This window comes from Peromyscus californicus, unplaced genomic scaffold (genome assembly GCF_007827085.1).
Source record: "Peromyscus californicus insignis strain IS unplaced genomic scaffold, ASM782708v3 Scaffold_13__1_contigs__length_99412109, whole genome shotgun sequence".
Taxonomy (NCBI): Eukaryota; Metazoa; Chordata; class Mammalia; order Rodentia; family Cricetidae; genus Peromyscus; species Peromyscus californicus.
Window position 1 is genome coordinate 16,627,322 of NW_026294424.1, and position 19,082 is coordinate 16,646,403.

At 42.6% G+C, this 19,082-nt stretch overlaps 1 protein-coding gene across 2 annotated transcripts in view; it reads left to right on the plus strand.

Moving 5' to 3' along the window:
* Window positions 1-3,694: 3,694 nt before the first annotated feature.
* Sptbn1 (spectrin beta, non-erythrocytic 1) overlaps window positions 3,695-19,082 on the plus strand; it is a 177,178-nt gene continuing 161,790 nt past the window's right edge. The window contains exon 1 of one of the 2 annotated variants that reach the window (XM_052734569.1): window positions 3,695-3,918. The gene's annotated coding sequence lies outside the window, so the exon portion shown is untranslated. Of the gene's footprint in view, window positions 3,919-4,223; window positions 4,336-19,082 lie in introns of those variants that run through there. The other variant, XM_052734571.1, reaches the window with a different exon arrangement.

Below are 19,082 nucleotides of genomic sequence, written 5' to 3' on the forward strand. Positions count from 1 at the left end.
AATTGTACATTCAGTGTCAAAAAGTATTCATTCATGATGGTGGTTTGAACATATGTCTTTAGGGTTTTTTTTTTCAATATAAAATCAAAATTTTTGAGACAGGGTCTCATGTAGCTTAGGTTGGCCTCAAACTTGCTAAGTAGCAGAGGATGCCCTTGTACTCCTGATCCTCCTGCCTCCAAGTCCTGCATGCTGGGAGCACAGGCTTGTGCTACCATACTTGACTCTTCATAACAATTTGATGTTGAGGAATCTGTCCTTGCTTCATAGGAGTTAAAAAGAGGGCAGTTTAAGAATAATAAAAATTAAGAAAATGTATTCAGGTTTTAAAAAATCTGTTCTGATTTTGAAGGTTAAGGCTATGGTCAGTATGAAAAAAGATAGGTTCTACTTGGTTTAATATAACAAGGGAATAATTAGAGTATCTTTTTTTTCTAAACCAAATGGTTGTAGTAGACAATGTTCTTGTTTACACAGATCTGGTTTCAGGGGTAGTGACGTGACTTACTTTGGCATATGAAAATGGGGAGGAAGAGACTGAATGTCATTTGTTAGTTGCTGGCACCTAACCCTCTATCACGGGCTTCTCTTATGGTGAAGTGGAAGCACTCATTGACATGGAGGCACCCTAACATTAAAGTGTCCTGGGGTGCTGAGCTGGTACATGGAAGATAGCTGCCCAGAAAGCCTCTTTCAACCAGAGCTGACTTTATAAAGCAATAAATTGACTTTTGTTGATTTAGGGACCTGTATGTTTTAAGATTTGGAAATTTTGTATTATCGCTTCATAACATAGTCTACAGTTACTAATACATGTTAACGACATTCCCCTCTATATTTTAAATGGAAAGTTAAAATGACAATTTATATCTGCAAAACTTTTGTGATTTTGAGTGCCTCAAAATGTAGCTAGAGTTTTCCTGCCTGGCCCACAGTCAGGACAAATCTCTCTCACCCACCAGTCCCACAGCTGCTCAGACCCAACCAAGTAAACACAGAGACTTATATTGTTTACAAACTGTATGGCCATGCCAGGCTTCTTGCTAACTGTTCTTACAGCTTAAATTAATCCATTTCTATAAATCTATACCTTACCACATGGCTTGTGGCTTACCGGCATCTTCACATGCTGCTAGTCATGGTGGCGGCTGACAGTGTCTCTGACTCAGCCTTCCACTTCCCAGCTTTATTCTCCTCCTTGTCCCACCTACACTTCCTGCCTAGCCAATGGCCAATCAGTGTTTTATTTACTAACCAATCAGAGCAACACATTTGCCATACAGAACATCCCACAGCAAGACCAAGCCTAGGTACAGAGCTAAGTCACCAAACTCTTTACAAAACTTTCATGATAAAAAATATTTCTAATAGGCATCGTGCCTCATGCCAGCAAGTCCAGCACTCAAAAGGCTGATGTGGGTGTACTGCTGTTGAGTTTGAGACCAGCCTTGGCAATAAAGTAAAATCCTGTCTCATGAGGCAAAAATAAACAAACCCCACATTGTTTCTCTGGAAGACACAGCCATATATAATCACAGGGGTTTGTTTTTTTTTTAATGGAAAGTAGTATGTTACAGATATGATAAATTCTAGGTTCCTTTTCATCAACCTTAATTCTAACGTAAAGATAAAAACTTTTATAAAACTGCTTCTGAGATATTTGAGGATATTTTGTCACCACCACTAACTGAAGTTTTAAATATTTCTTTTTCTAAATATTTGCCTTTTGCAGAGATATCGTCTCAAATAACATCTACAGGTTTAGAACTGGTCTCTCCTGGGTGATTTTTATTTTCCATCAACAGACAAGAGTTTGGAATGGTGAGGCAAGTGTTTATAGTGAGAGTCTGAATCCATGCCTTTCACACTTTTTTTTGTACTAATTATTACTGGTTGTGGGGGTGGGGGCTCCTTTTTGAAGAAAAAAAAAATAAGGCTTAAGTGGGAGTGAATGGGAAGAGGAGATGAGTCATCCATCAAGAGAAGATGTGTTTAAGTTCCTGTTATCTGTGATTCAGGGAGCACTCAGGTGTTACCATTTCACAATCCCTTTGGAAGAACTTAAAGTGAGGCATTTCCCAGTACTGATGTGGTTTTCTTTGGTGATCTATTAACAGTGTGGGTGGGTGATGCCAGCACCCACCAATAGACCTGTGAAAGGGAAACAACTTTTATTTCTAGTGAATTTCCTTCATTACTCAATAAGGGTAGCAGCTTCCATGTGGATGCTGTTTGACTCAGTTCAACAAATACTTTTTAGTACCTCTTCAGTAACAAATAATTCAAAAGAACAAATAGACAAAGAATCCTACCCTTGAAGGAACTGACCTGGCTGTGTTATCAACCTTCTGAGGAAAATTACTTGCCTTCCTCAACTTTTTGTATATAAATCAAAAGCAAACATTGGTACGAAATCCAAACTGATAGTAAGGCACCGAAATGAACAGTCATTCGGTGTGCCGTGACAATTGAATTTTGTTTTATTTTAACACTAAAATAAGCAGCCATCAGCCCGGGTTGCTTTTAAGCTGGTGAGCAGATCTTTAGGGAACACTGCTTTGGGCTTTTTAAGCCAAGGACCAATTTCCCTTGAAAAGTCCACAGTGCTGTGTTGGGTATCTTACAGAACCCGGAGAAAGCCAGTTTCTCCAGACCCTGTTCTCCAAAGAGCATTTCTATTCGTAGTCATGATGATTCACCATCCCTTTCCTCCCTTGAGAGCAGTTATAGGATTTCTGCACAGCCTGGGAGATGACAGGGTGGCCAGTGGGCCGGTTTGTGAGGGCCAGTTGACATAAATTCTAGAAAACCTTCAGTGTCATAAAATGGAAGTGAGAGAACTCCAATCTTCATGCCATCTCAGGGTTCTCCACAGCAGCTGGGAGACCTCACTCCCAAAGATCCAGGACAGAGCACCTGGCCTCAGGTTAAAGTTGAGCCTGTGCTTGGCCATGAGGCAGGAGTTGGATAAACCACTTGTAGGCTATTGCCAGCTACACTGGTGGGGAAAGGTGAAAAAGCATTCACCATGGAGGAATACATTAACCGCTTGAAGAAATACTCGTGACTGGCTCCAGTGCCCAAAGCTTCGCTCGGAGAGGTCACCGTAACCCTTCTCCAAGCTGGACATCGTCACTGAGCTCAAACCAATCAAATGATGCACCCAAACCTCCCAGTGCAACTGCTTCTCCATTGCGTTCTAAAGGTGAACATCGCGGGCGAGAAGAGGCTGCACAAGTAACCGAGAAAATTAGCCTGTCTTTTTCCATGGAGATAATCGAATTAGCCTCAAATTAAACGTGTAATTGGCCTTCGCCGGATGCAGGGACAAAAGCCCCCATTGTCCTATGGCTCCCGCGGTAGCGGCTGCAGCCGTACCCACCCCGCCCAGGCCAGACCCTGTCGCAGGGAGCGCGGCCCGGGGCCGGGGAAGCGCCGGAGCTCGGGGGAGGGGGGGGGGGGAGCGTGCACGCGCTTGCCGTTCCGCGCATCATCGAGCCCGCGCCGGGTGGGCAGCTGCCTGGCTGCAGGGCTGCGCGCAGGGCGCAGGGCGCGCGACAGGGAGGAGCCGCTGAAGCTTGGGAGGTGCCGGAGGCGTGTGCGCGCTCCCGACGCTGAGCCTTGCCGCGCCCGCCCCGCGCTCTCTCTCCTCCCTCCTCCCCGCCCCGCGCCCGCCCAGCCCCCGGAATCAGTGCAGCTGTCGCCGTTCAGGCTGCGGATTCCTCCAGTCCCTCCCCCGGCCGCCTCTCCTCTCGGAGCGAGCGCGCAGCCCCGCGCAGCAGCGCCCACTGGTCCCGTCCTGTGAGCCCCGGCCCCAGCCGCAGCCAGCCCCGCGGAGTCGTCTCCCTGGCCCACCCGCCCGGCCGCCGAGGAGCGGGAGGAGGACGGGACCCCGGCGCCCCCACCCCACCCCCGGAGGTAGGTCGGGGTCCGAGGCAGGAGGATGCCAGCTCACCCGAGGCTGTCTGCGGGGGGAGGGGGCGGAGGAGGGGCGCGGGCCAGGGCGCGTGACGCTGCTGCTGCCCTGCGCCCCGGAGGCCGTGGGGGCGGGGAGGCGGCCCTCGGGGAGCGGCGGGCTCCGCAGTGAGGACGCCTGCCATCGGGCTCCGTGGGCCCTGTCACGGGGGTGGGTGCCGAGTGTGGGGTCTCCCAGGGACTCTTCTAGGCTCTGTGCGTAACGGCGCGGGGCTGCGGCCAGAGTGGTACGGGCTGCGCTGCTGCAGCCCAGCACGCCCCGCCGCCCCCGCCGCGCCCAGTCCCGCGCCCGCGCAGGGCTGGGGGAGCCGCCCTGGGGCGCCGCGCCCGCCTTGCCTCCTGCCATCCAGTCTTCAACAGGTTAGTGAGGGCGCGGCGACCCTCGGGCCCTGCTTGGGGTAGGTGGCCTGGAAGCCTCTGGTCACCGGCTCAAGGCAGCCGCTCCGGGGGAGCCTTCCCTTTGTTTTTGTGACAGGAGAGGTGCCAGGTGCTGCCGTCGAATGGGGGTTGGCTGTACGGAACGCGTTGCCCGTTATTTTTGCAGTCAAGCCAGAGCAGATAGTGAGGAGAGGGACGTGTGGGAGTGCTTCAGCAGGAGAGAAAATGGATTCAGTGCGGGCTCTTTGGGCGGGGATGTGCGTTTTTGGCAAGATGGATGGCTTACCGTGCCCTCTCCGTGATGCAGCACAATGCAGCAGTATCGCAGCCTCCGGGCTTCTCGCCGGCAGGGCTTGGCACAGCCACCCGGCGCCTGCGGCCCCCGCCCGGCCCCACCCAGGCCCAGAGCAGCCCTTTGCCTGCGCCCAGAACTGCTTCTACCTTGTCATGCTGCTGTGTCGAGATGTGGCATTGGGAGGAGCAGGTCACCTAGGGTGTGAGGGGGGGCAGCCTTCGCTTTGGGGGCGACTCTTCCTGCCCCGCCTGTTGGCAGTGGGGGACAAGGCGCGCCCTGCAGCACTGATGCAGGCCAAAGCAGCTGTCCTGCGGATGCGGGCGGGCGGGAGTCTGATGCTAACCGGGGACCAGCACTGGAGGGAGGGGCTGCAGAAGGACACGGCCCAGAGGTGTGCAGAGGCTGTGGTGCATTCGGTGTGGATTCCCAGCTTTTCTGTGCATCGCTCATAAACCGTAGCCACAACCCAGATAGGCATTGATTCCATCATTTATGAAAAGTTGGTGATTATTAATTAGACCGTCACCGTCATGACGTTATAGTTCCTTGTCTATCTTTGGTCATTTCTGAGAAAATGGATTTTTCCCCTAGGAAACCATCTTTGAAGTGAAATGATTTTTCATTTCAAATCATACGCTTCTAGAAACATGCATTAAAATATAGCATTCCATTGGTTGTTCTAAAAGAAAATTTTGTGATTCTTTTAACCTGTTTTTTTAATTTGCTTTTTCTGCACAAGTACAATTATTTATTTGGATTCTCTGTTAAGGATTTGTTGATAAATGTCATGATTGATAGCAAATTGATGGACTTCAGAACCAGACTTGTAGGTTTAGGTAGTCAAATCAACCCTCCAGGCATGACTTATGGGTTATGACGGTTACTGGATGCACTTACGGTTGTTTATATGTATTTTATGTACATATTTTCATAGATGTTGCTGAGGACAGGGGTTGAAGCCTCTGCTGTTGGTATTTGGTTCCGAGTATCATTGAAGTCTCCACTGGTACACAGGAAATGTCCCTTCTGTATTTCATTTATGAGGCATGAGGTGGCAAGTGAGATAAATTTCAAATGTCACCCCAGGCTGTCCTAAAATGTAAACGTGAAAGGCAGACTTCAGTATGCTGACTGGAAGAGAAGGGCAGCCTTTCAAAGCCAAGGGTGGGCCTGCTTTTGTTTTGTTTTTAATCTCTGATGAATCTGTTAGTGTAGAGTAGAACCGCCTGTAATCTGTGTGATGTGTGTGTGTGTGTGTGTGTGTGTGTGTGTGTGTGTGTGTGTGTGATATGTGGTAAGTGTGTGGTGTGGTTAGTGTGTGGGGGTGATAAGTGTGTGGGGTGTGTATGTGATGTGTGTCGGGTTGTATGTTTAGTGTGTTTGTGGAGTATTGTGGTGTGTGTAATATATTATTTGGAGCCTCCAATACTTAGATCAAAGATGGGACTTTGGATCTGAGCTTCACGGCCGTGCTGGCTGTCTGAAACCATGTTGCATAAAGATTTTTTGAGTATAGTGTGCATGGATTATGCAGACATTTTGGATTTACTACGTTGTAAAAAATACCCTGTGTTGATGTCACAGGAGGTTTAGCTGTCCTAACTTCACACCAGCTGCAGACTCTGTTGGTTTAAGCACTTTGTGACTGTCATCTCTGCAGTGATGAGAAGTCCTGGGGCAGGACTGTCCCTGGTCTTCAGTCACTGGTGAGAAGCAAGGAGGGAGATCATCCTGAGCAGAAACCTGACACCAACAGCTTCTTTGGAGAATTTGGTCCTTTTGTCTTATTATGAAGTGTGACTTTACATGCGGAGATACTATTTTGAGATAGAAGGACTTTACTACAAAACAGATTTAGCTAAACATGAGGGGCAATAACCTGATGTATTTTTTTAAAAAAAAAATAATTTTGAGCTTTTCATTTTAAGATCCTATTTTGTACTTAGTTGTTTTTGAGACAGGATCCACTGATCTAAAACTCAGGGGCTTAAGTGATCCTCCTGCCGCCTGGCTAAAGAGTGTATTTTTAGCGATCACCTTACAGTCCAAGTTGTTGTTAGTATTTCTGTTAACTTTCTGACTTTCGTCCTCAGCAGTGACACTCCTTTAGTTAGAGTGAGCTCTCACCAGCAGCTGTCTTTTAAGAGGCCTTTTCTACTACTCAGTAGATTTCCTTGTGTAGCCCTGGGTCCTTCTGCAGGTTATAGGCATGCAGGCTAACCTTCCATGAGGAAGGAGCCAGGGTCTCAGCTAAAAAAGCTACCACTGTAGCTCCGAGGATTTCTCTCGTAAGCTTTCAGACTATGCATTTTATCCAGCACCTTTTCTTCAAAAGACCAAGTTTAATTCTCTGATTTTCTTGATAGTCATTATATTGTATTCAAGATTATGTAGTATAAGAATAACATTTTTTGTAACTAATGAATAAAACTTATTCCAATTGGATAGACATATATTTTCTATTTTAAAACAGTCTCTTGGGACTGAGTCATGACTTAATGGTTAAGAGTATCCACTGCTCTAATAAAGGACCATTTGAGTTTGGTTCCAGCACCCATGTTAGGCCACCCACAACTGCCTGAAACTCTAGTTCCAGGGAATCTGACTTCACGGGCACATACACACACACACACACACACACACACACACACACACACACACACACACACACACATACACACACATACACACACACACACACACACAATTAAAGAAAATCTTTAAAAAAAATCATCTTTGGAAACGGCATTTTGATATCATTCATTCATGGACCACCATTAATAGAATCCCTCAGTAGCTTGTTAGGATTGCACCCTATGGAATCCACTCCAGAACTTTCCAGTCAATCTCTGCATTTTAATAAAATATACAGAACGTTTGGACATTCAGCTAAGGAACTCTGTCCTGCTCTTTCAGAATGTCAAAAGCTTCCTGTGAGTGAAGGTACAAACCTGAAAACCCGAGTCCTATTTCCCAAACCCATGAAGTGGTGGGAGGAGAGAACAGACCCACAGAGTTGTCCACATTGTGACATGCCCCTCCCTGTCGTACACACATACAGACACGAGGACTAATAAATTTTTAAAATTTCAAAGCTTCCTTTATGCTTCCTTTTTATGCTGAAGTATGTCTGGGCATGTGTATGCACACGTGTTTCTTGTCACTAGATGGAGAAATCTGGATAGTCCTGTTTATTATTGGTTATCTAGATTAGTCAGTGTTTTGCACTCCTTCCTAAAATACCTCTGAAGTTTAAAAATCAGTACTAGCTGAAGAGAACTTTGAGACAGTGGACCTGGATCCTGGAGAGCTCAGACCCCCTGCACTCTTGGCATTTAGTCCTGCCCAGCTCTATTCTTTCCTTAGAACTGTTTTTCCCAAATTAGTATTGACTACTGAGTAGTGGACGAAAACTATTAACCTTATGCTACCTTGTGAGTGCCTCCACCTTTGTGTCCATTTTGTGCTTATCATTTCTATGTCTGTGGATTAGCCTTCTCTTGAAAGTCTTACTTATATATTTTTAACTTTAAATAAGCAAAGTTATATTTTATATATCTTCTGACTTGCCTTTTAAGTTAATATCTAGTCCTAAAATTCATAAATTTTGCTTCTATACTTCACTCTTCCAGTGCTGGTCGTAGGTATTCTATACAGCCACAGCTTATTCATCAGTCTACTATAGGTGGATATTTGGATTGATGCTAGCTTTGTTTTTTGTTTTTTGTTTTCACTGCTATAAAAGGGCAGATGTGAGTGACTTGAGTACCTGTGTCTTAGTATACATGTGGCAACATACATACCATGTCTGTCCAAGAAATGAATGTTACGTCATCGTCAGCCTGAGCAGATGGTGCCAAGTTGTAGCAGTTGGATGACTGCTCTCGGTTTGTAAACATTGCATTTACTCTAGAACCTCACCATTAGTTCACTTCCTAACTTTAAAATTCTGAATCCAGTTGATATTTGTGAAAAAATTGTTTTATTTGCAATTTTTCTGATTACTGAGATGGAGTATTTCTGTTATTGACCATTTGGACTCTGTGTTCTGTAAAATGTTCAGTCTTTAGCTCACATTTCTTTAAAATGTTTCTTTGTTGATTTGTAGGGCTTCTGAAGGTACCTTGCCCACTCTTCCCTTGTAGATGAAACATTACAAATATTACTTGCTAACTTCTGTTTTGGGAGAAAATCTAATCGTTTCTTTTCATAAATTTGTAATTTAATGAAGTCAGAATCCAGGTTATTGAGGATGACTTTGTTGCTGCAGAAATTTTTCCTAACCTTGGAAAAAGCCAAAAGGTCTGAGCCCAGATCCTCATGTTCTTGTTCATTAGCTATGTGGCTATGGCTAGGTGTGGCTGCACCTCGCCTTGGCCTACTTACTTTCTTCATCCGAAAAAACAAATACTATTACTTCCTCATCTAGTGACCATGAGACAGCAGTGCAGAGTGCCGAGCACATAGTAGGTGTTCGGTTCATTTGAATTTCCTCTTGGGAATGCCTAATCTGTATGAGCTACTTCTTTGATAATGCTTGGCAAAAAAAAATTTTTTTTTTTTTTTACATCAGAAGAGCTATTAAATTACTCTAACTTCTGTTTTTTTGTAGAAGGCTGTGTCACCAGTGGAATTTATGTATTAACACACGATGTAGTGACCACTTGCTGGAAACAAGCCTTTAATCAGCTTAGGTTCTAATATGTGAAAGTAGCACATTTCTTCATAAACTGTTCTTTTTACCCAGTAAGCATTTATACTATTAATGTTCTCCATTTGCAGCTACTCTGAGATTACTTTGCATTATTAGTTGGATTTGGTAAATAGTTCTTGAATACCTTCTTTTGCCAGGATTTGAAAGTATGATGATAGTATTGCATAACTTAAATTTGAAAAAAAATTGTTTTATTTATTGTGTGTGAGTGTGTCTGTGTGTGTGTGAGCACACACTATGGCGTGCATGTGGAGATCAGAGGACAACTTGTAAGAGTCAGTTCTCTCCTCTACCATGTGGGCTCTAGAGACCAAAGTCAGATCATCATGGGTAGAGGTAACTGCCTTTACCTGCTGAGCCATCTCAAAGGTCTGCATGGCTTAAATTTGAATAAAAGTTACTTTCTAAATCCTAGAACTATACATAAATTCTAGTTATGTACATATATATATATAATGTGTATATATGTGTCTATATATATGTATGTATGTATATACACACACAGAATATACTTTATATGTTGTACTCAGAAGATAAAAGACCTTTTATTGAACACATGGGTGACTTTGACAAGCTGCTCATCTTTTGTTTAAATTTTTTCTACCAGAATTTAGGGGAAAGTAGTATCAGTAATGAAAGGATGAAGTATACTAATTTTGAAGTGATTTCCCCATTCCTCAATTAAATACTCCTTTTTTTAGACCTTGTCACTTCTTTAGAGTGTGGGAAAAGATGTAGGAACTGAGCCACAAGGGAGCCTGACAAAAACAGTGTCCAGGAGGCCATGTGTCCATAATGGCTATGGTCTTTGGCTTTGCAAAAAATTTGTCTCCCTACTCTTTTAGGTGTCTCTTAAAAACACCTAGTGTGTTTGTTTTCAGACCATGTCTGAATATTCAGGTGCCACATGTTTTTCTGACATGTTCTTTACCAGCTTGACAGTCTTGAGGGAGGACATGTTTCCCGTCCCTTGTCCTGTTTGATTAAAGGGAAGGGAAAACCTACATTGTTCATTAAAGTAAATTTATTTTGATCTGTGATACTTGGTCATTTTCCATTGTATTTTTTAACCTGGAGTATATGAAAGCTTTTCTGAGAATTATTAATGGTATTAAAATACTCACTTTTTTTCTTACCACTTTTTAAGTACCCCAAATATTTGGTACTGTCTGCTAGTGTACATGATGTATTGAGTTTTTCCCCAGTGGTTTGTAAAGAATATATGCTTTCAGAAATGCATAAATTAATATGTCATTGTAACAAATACAAAATATAGAGCTGGTAGATAACTTAGTTGGTAAAGTGCTTGCCACGAGCCTGAAGTCCTAAGTTCCACCCTCCAAACCCATATGAAAAAGCTTGTAATTTCATGGCTGAGCAAGAAGGGATGGGTGGATTCTCGGTGCTTGCTGGCTAGGCAGCCTGCCCTAATTGGTGAGCTCCAGGCCAATTAGACTTTGTTTCAAAAAGTAGTGTGGTTAGCCGGGCGGTGGTGGCGCACGCCTTTAATCCCAGCACTCGGGAGGCAGAGCCAGGCGGATCTCTGTGAGTTCGAGGCCAGCCTGGTCTCCAAAGCGAGTACCAGGAAAGGCGCAAAGCTACACAGAGAAACCCTGTCTCGAAAAACCAAAAAAAAAAAAAAAAAAAAAAAAAAAAAAAAAAAAAAAAAAAAAAAGTAGTGTGGCTAGAGAGATGGCTCATCAGCTAAGAGCACAGACTGTTCTTGCAGAGAACCCAGGTCCAGTTCCCAGCACCCACGTGATAGCTTACAACTTTCTATAACTCCGGTACCAGGGGACTCAGCTCCCTCTTTTAGCCTCCGAGGACACCGGACACACACATGGTGCACATACATACATGCAGGAAAAGCACTCATATACATAAAATACTATAAAATACAATAAAAAGGTGGATGGCTCCTGAGGAACACACCTAGGGTGACCTCCAGGATGTCTGTGTGTGTTGTGTATTTATATGTGTATGTATAGGGGTTTTGTTGTTTGTTTGTTTGATTGATTTGGAGACATGGTCTTGCTGGGTAGCTTGCTGTCCTAGAATTCCCTAAGTAGCTCAGGTTGGCCTTGAACTTGAAGTAATTCAACTGTCACAGTCTCCCAAATGCTGGGATTGTAGGCATGAGCCACCGTGCCTGGCTCAAAAATATTTTTTAAATCATTTTATTACCAAAATAGTAAGTGAATGCTCCAGGTCATGTGGAAAGTAAAGATGACTAAGTATTCTACAACCAGAAGCAGGCACTTAACATTTTGGTATTTAGTCCCCCCACCCTATCCCACCCCTCATAGCTCATCAACACAGAGGACCAGTCATCAGATCTCAAACTGAGTCACAGAGGCTTGACAGACTGTAATCACATGACATTCACTACTCTTCTGTCTATACACAGCGTGGCAACACAGGCTTGACAGTCTGTAATCACATGATGCTCACCACTCTTGTGTCTGCACACAGTGTGGCAACACATGAATGGTGATTACTGACAGTAGTCAAAACCACTACATGAATACTGTCTGGTGCTGTGTTCTATTTTAAGAGCAGTTAAAAGTGGTAAAGAAACAGAATATAAAATGTATTCATGATAGATATTTCTCTCCAGTGGAAAAATACCAGAAATGAAGTTCTCATTAGGTAATATGTGCTTTCTGTTTTGTTTTGAAAGGAATTCCCATTAGAGTTGGTCAGTTCCCTTGGGAAGTATCTCTAGATGGGTTGGACAACCAACATCTGATTTTACTTTTTGTCCTCAGATTTTAGAGTCATTGAAACAGCTATGCCACAATGTGTTGCCAATGGAATGGATGTGGTTATTACAGTCTGGGTTTTATTGTAATACATTTTATGACTTTAGCTTGGTTGTAGCTGTTGAAAGCATAGATTAGAGCTTGGTTTTCTTAGGGTCTTTGAATTACTTGAATTCTGAAGATAGCTTTAGATCTAGGATCTGTTTTTAATAAAAAGCAATAGACATACTTGATAGGTAAGGCAGTTCTGTGATCCCTAGAACATCAGAGAGATGGCAGGGAATTTTGCTGCCTTGGTCTTGTGGCTGATCCCTTTCTGACACATGAACCAGGGAAATAGTTAATCAAGGGAAAGAATGCATAAATACCTTTTAATTGGAAAATAAAGCCCTTTCCAACGATTTCTGTTGGCACTTTGGGCTTGTTGTTCGTCATGTCTGGGATGGTGGGACTCCAGGAAAATGACAAATGATGATGTTCTTCCTGGTTTAAACAGGAAGTGTTTAAAGGGCAGTGACAACTCCTCTCCCAGGTTGATGGGGAAGTCTGAACTTCACTGGAATGGAACTGAGCAGCACTAGGTGGGCTCCTTTACACAAATGGGATTCAGAAACTTCCAACCTGATGAGAATCTTTTCTTAGCAGGTGACAGAAACCCATCAAAGGAAATGCTTGATGTTCTGCTGAAACTGGGTAGAGACCTCAGCTGGACCTCTAGGCAGCTACAAATGTTGGGTCTTGACACTAGGGTGGCAGCCAGCCCAGACATTGCCAAAACATCCCAGTGGCCCAGGCTAGAGGAGAACAGGGAGCTGGAATGTGGTCTTGGCTGGACTTCTGAGTGCCTGAGAGCACCTGCCACTATTTTGGGAGGCCAGTGGTGTCCAGAGGTATCAGTCAGGTGGCATCTCTAAGAGGGGTTCTGGTCCTTCTCACAGTGCTTGATAACTCTGTGCTGTCAACTGTCCAAAGATTCCCAACTTATCTCTGGAGTGGAGCTGAGAAAAAGGCCTCAGAGCAAAGACATTTAGGTGTCATTTGGGAAGTAAAGACCCCAGCACATAAAATCTACCAGTATGTGGTTAATCATTCTGGTTAGTTTCTGAAGAGAACTTTAAACAGATTTTTGGGTGGTTGTTTTAAAGGTAGGGTTTTTGTGGTTGATTTGTTTGCTTGTTTTAAAATCAAAACCCATGCTAAAGGAATTCTTGAGTTTCCCTGATGATCAGATGGTTCTCACTATCCATTTTATTTTGCTTTTGAAGTATTTGCTCCTGACAGCATGAACACCAGTGTTCAGAGGAATTCTAAAAAAAAAAATAAATAAATAAATCTTACTTCTTTCTTAAAGGGGAAAAGTTTAGTGAGAGGTCAGGCCAATTTGTCATCTTATTTTAAAGAAAAGTTGTTTTGTATATCAGTTGGATTTTTATATGTATTTTTCTTGTGTTTTATTAGTGTTTGCATGTGTACACTTATTATTAATTGTAGTGTATATTGTTGCTGGGTTGCCCTCTTGTAAAAGGAAACTTGTTCACATGGAATTGTGACTTGCATGGGTCATACTTCAGAATTGCTTCTCAATATTTTCTATTTTTAAAACAACTAGACATTTAATGTAAAGCATGTATCAGTAGCTGACCTGATGCTGGAATGTTGGGCAGCTGTGCAGAGCAAAAGCCTCAAATGTGCCCATTAGATATGTTTTTTTTGACAGAATGGAATGTAACAGCATGTGGTTAACCATTCCAGCTTGTTTTTGAAGAGCGTTTTATTTTTTTCCAAATATTAACAATTAGAGAACAACACTTGACTTTTACAAGATGTATTGCTTAGTTCAATTTTTCTTTTCCTGGTAGTAATGGAGTACATTAAAAACTAGAATTGTCCTTTAAAATACACCCAGTCAATAGAGTGCTTTAAAAGTGCAGGCAGTAACCACCTGCCAAGGACTTGGCGTCCACAGTCCAGTGTCCTTTTGGATTTGGTCATTCTTTTCCGTTTGCTCCTCCTTATAGTTGATAAGTATTTAGCCTTTCTTCGAGCAATAACACAGAGTCTTTCTTCTAACATTGTGCAACATTCTGAAATTTTTTGGGGGACCAATGTGAGTAGTAACTTTTGGACTAGGCTGCATCCACACAGATGGCAGTCTGAATTTTTTTTCCCTAGGAAGGCATTGTTCAGAGTGACTTGATGGGAATAAATAGCAGGTTTGTGTGAAATGTAGCATCGTGTTACTTGATGTGTCTTTAGAGATAAATGGGATGTGATTCCAGCAGGGCTGGGTAGAAACATTGGCATGTGTTGGAGAACTGCCAAAATATTGGGAGCAAGCTATGTGACAGGCACTAAACAACCTTGGCCTGCCTTAAAATAGCTGTAGGTTAACGGACTAGCTTGAAAGTTGTCATTTTACTTGAGCAAAATTGTTCATTTACCAAGAAGTGGGGATGATTGCTTTTCTCTTTATTTTAGTGCTTTTTTAGATTTTGGTGGTCTTTAAAAGTACATGTGGGCAAGTAATGATTCTAGTATTCTCTATGTCAGTCCTCTTTAAATGTTCATGAACACTGAGCCTTTCTCTCAGCAGTAAGGCATCATGTCCCTCCTCACTCAGAACAACATTCTTATGTTTGTTTGGGGTTCAATATGAGTTCAGTCTTTTGAACTAAGCTGCCTCCATGCAAATGGTGGATGCATGGTTTTGCTGGGCCTATGGGTAATACCTTTCCACACCTTTCTTATGCTTCCTTCCCACACTTACCACTTACTACAACATATACTGATTTTCTGACTTAAATGAAAGTTGGGGCCCTAGAAGTTTAAAAGAAAAAGTCTTATATTTTAGATTTATTATATTTAATAAGGGGCATTGGGTATCACCCTGTGGACTCCACCTGTTTGTTTTTTATATACATATTCATTAATGGTTTGTCTGCAGGACTTGATATTGGCTAGTATTGTATTATCCTGATTAGTTTTTTGTTAACTTGACCCAAGCTAGTGTAATTTGAGGAGTGAAAACCTCAATTGAGAAAGTGCAGCCATCAGATTGCCCATAGGCAAGCCTGTGGGGTGTGTTCTGGATTGATGATTGATGTGGGAGAGTGCGGCCCACTGTGTCAGGTGGTCCTGGGGTGTATAAGAAAGCACACTTATATATCATATTAGTTTTGTGACTGTGTTCTTTCAGTTCTTTCCAATAGAAAGTCATGTTTTCAAGCCAAAATAGTGAAGAAAAAAAAAGTACCTTAGGGAGCTCTCCTTAGGATGGTCCTGTACAGGTGCGAGCCTGTTGGTGCCATGGTGAGAGCTGGGAAAGGCTGTAGAGGTGGAAGCTGCCCTTAGGGCTACAAACAGCCAGTTCATTTGAGGGTTCAGCAGTAAAATGCTTGCTTTTTAAAATGCAGTATTTGTATTAATGAGTAGAAGCAGAAGCAGAACAGGGACTTCTTACGAAAACAGTGAATGAGCTCTGAGGGGCTTCAGATAAACCAAGTTCCTTTTAAATTTTCTTGAAATATGTAAGATGGCATTTAACAAATAAATGTAAAGTGTAATAGAAATTTGAATATAGATATATTATAATTTTATAGTTAGAATAGCTGTTTCTCATATTACTTTCTTTATGTTTTTAATGTATTCTAATTTTTTTTTTCTGAGACAGGGTTTCTCTGTGTAGCCCTGGCTGTCCAGGCTAGCCTCGAACTCACAGAGATCCACCTGGCTCTGCCTCCCCAGTGCTGGGATCAAAGATGTGTGCCACCACCGCCCAACTATATTCTAAATTTTGCTTCTTTTGTTGCTTTCAACATTTCCACTTATGAAAGTGCCTTGTTCTGAGATTTATTGTTTATAATTATTATACCTTTTGGTCAATAAGTTGAATTTAGATATGCTTTTAGAATGTATAAGTATACTTTTTGTAACATGGAAAGTATGGAGACAGCTTCTGTATTTTGTGGGTGAGTGTGTGGTTGTAGTGGTACTAGGGATCGGACCCAGGGCTTTAATGCATTTGAGGCAAGGACTTTACCACTGACTTACGTCCTAACCCCAAATAGCTTCTTCATATGTTTTGATCCTTCATTTTTGTTGGATGATGCATTTTCTATGATACTTTTTGCAGTTAGAAAATGAATTGCACTTATTGATGTCCACTTTTTTGTTGTTTTGTCTTTCCGTTTTGATTTGAATGTGTCCTTGGATAATGGGAACTTTGAAGCTCCTCTTTCCATAGGAAAGTACACTGAGTACTTGTTGAGTACACCATTACCTGCCCACTCAGGCCACCACTCCTTGGATTGTGCATTTCTTCAACCTTACAGGATAGCTTTCATCTTTTTGCTCTGTATTAGCACGAGCTTAAAAGGCAAGGAAAGAATAAGCTGAGTATTAAGATATTCCAGACATTAAAAAATTGTGGAATTTGCTTATGTACATTGGGGGTCACAGGGAACAGACTCAGAATGTTAGCTGGCTCTTTGTACAGTGTGAAAGCAAATGGAATCTACTGAAATCTGCTGCAGATGGCAGTGGAGTGGACAGGTGAGGGCCACATGAAAGTCATACCATGGGGAGGTGGAGCAACGAGTTGGTTTATGAAATGCAAGCCATTTAGATGTTTCTACAGCTGTTGTTGGCCAGCTGAAAATAAATGGAACTTGCTGAGATAAGAGTTTGACTTTCTGAATTGGCTTAGATTAGTACCTCAGATTCTGTCTATGAAAATGTATATTATAACATGATTTAAAATGTTAGATAATAGCCCAGTTGTCCATATTGGTAAATTAGAGGACAGAATGCTACAGATGCCATACAGTGTGGTAGTTTAGAGTGCTTACTCTGGGCCATGCTGTCTGTGTCTGAATTCCAGCTGCACTGTTTCTTCATAAGCATGAGCAAGTCATTAACCCTTTTCTGCCTCAATTACTATTCTGGCTAGATATTATGTCAACTTGACACAAGCTAAATTCATCTGAGAGGAAGGAACCTCAATTAACAAAATGCCTCCCTAAGATAAGGCTGTAGGCAAGCCTTAGGGCATTTTTTAAATTAGTGATTCATGGGAAGAAGGCTCAGTCCACTCTGGGTGGTGGTATCTCTGGGCTGATGGTCTGGTTCTATAAGAAAACAGACTGAGCAAGCCATGAGGAGCAAGCCAGTGAGCAGCATCCTTCCATGGCCTCTGCTTTAGCTTCTGTCTTTAGGCTACTGCCCTGACTTCCTTAGATGATGAACAAGGCTGTGGAAGTGTAGGAAAAATAAACCTTCATCTTCCCAAGTTATTTTTGATCATGGTGTTTCATTGCAGCAATAGTAATGTCCACTGAACCTTCCCTGTAGGATGACGGAAGCATTATATAGACCAGATAGGATTGTTGTTGGGGAAAAAAGGTTAATGTAAGTGGTTAGACTAATACAAATTTTAGAAATGAGAAGTTTTTAATACAAGGGGAAAGCAAAACAAAGTGATTTCAATGGTAAGATCTGAAATAAATAAGAGAACACACATGATGCTCTGGGTGAGGGGTGAGAGGATCACCTGTGATTTTTGTTTGTCTGTTCTTTCCTGTGTTCCAGTGTTCTGTAACAAATATGTACTTTTATAAGTTGAAAACGTAAACTTTATTTTGAGAAGTGCCTATATCCCTTGCAAACAATTAGAATGCTGATTTTTTTTTTTTTTTTTTTGGTTTTTCGAGACAGGGTTTCTCTGTAGTTTTGCGCCTTTCCTAGAACTCACTTTGTAGACCAGGCTGGCCTCAAACTCACAGAGATCCTCCTGCCTCTGCCTCCCGAGTGCTGGGATTAAAGGCGTGCGCCACCACCGCCTGGCTAGAATGCTGATTTTAAGAGGCTTGTATTCCTTCAAAGCTCAGGGCTTTATATTTGGTGACAGTTAGCTTCCTTTTCAGTCTCCATGCTTTTACATTCTTTCAAAGGTCCTGCAAGTAATGAAACTCAAAACTCTATAAAAATGTTTAATAATTTATGTTTTTCCACTAATTTAGACTATTAGTGTAGAAGAAAGAGTGCAGACATAATCACATGACTTCCATTTTTTTTAGTATTAGGCAAGTTATAAAATTCAGTATGATCTGGGACCCGTAGGAGAGCTTTGAAAGGAAGAGATGTGTGAAAGGGAGATGATGCCAGGTCTTTATCTCCCAACCATCACAGTGTCGAGACAGAGTACACAGTCTGAACACATCACTTCTCAGAGTCTGGCACATTGTGAGCATTTACTAGTGGCGTTACTTCTCTCCTGCCCTAATGTTTTCCTCTGCCTCTCAGAACTTTGCAAAGAAACTTGATCACTCTAAATTTGTCACTAACACCCTGATGTTTTTTTTAACTTGCTGGTTTTTAGTGCTTTCAGTGTGGTATATTCTCTATACCACACTGAAATTTTTATTTGTTTTGTTTTGTTTTTCAAGACAGGGTTTCTCTGTGTAGCCCTGGCTGTCCTGGAACTTGCTCTGTAGACCAGACTAAACTCAAACTTGCAAAGATCCGTCTGCCTCTGCCTCCTGAGTGCTGGGATTAAAGGCGTGCGCCACCACTGCCCGGCTTCACAGTGGGCTTCTTAAAGATGTATTCTTGTCCTGTGCTTATTCTGCTGTCTCCTTGTCCTCCTTACATCTCTGTACATGTGGTTTCGTTGTCACATCCCGACATTTCCTGTTTATGAATGCCCCATCCATCGAGACTCATGGCACATGTCTGTCATAGGATGGCAGGGTTTTTACTGTCTTGTTCTTAGTCCAGAAACTCTGGCTAACAGGATGTGCAGAGGTAGATTACCTGGCCAAAACCAGGCATTAACTGAGCCCCACTGCAAGAAGAGCAGGCAAGAATGACCCTAAAGAAACTGAGTGTGTGTGACCTTTAGAAGTTGCTAACAAGACAGGATGTCAGCAATAGGATGTAACTGAAGATTTCCCATCAACTT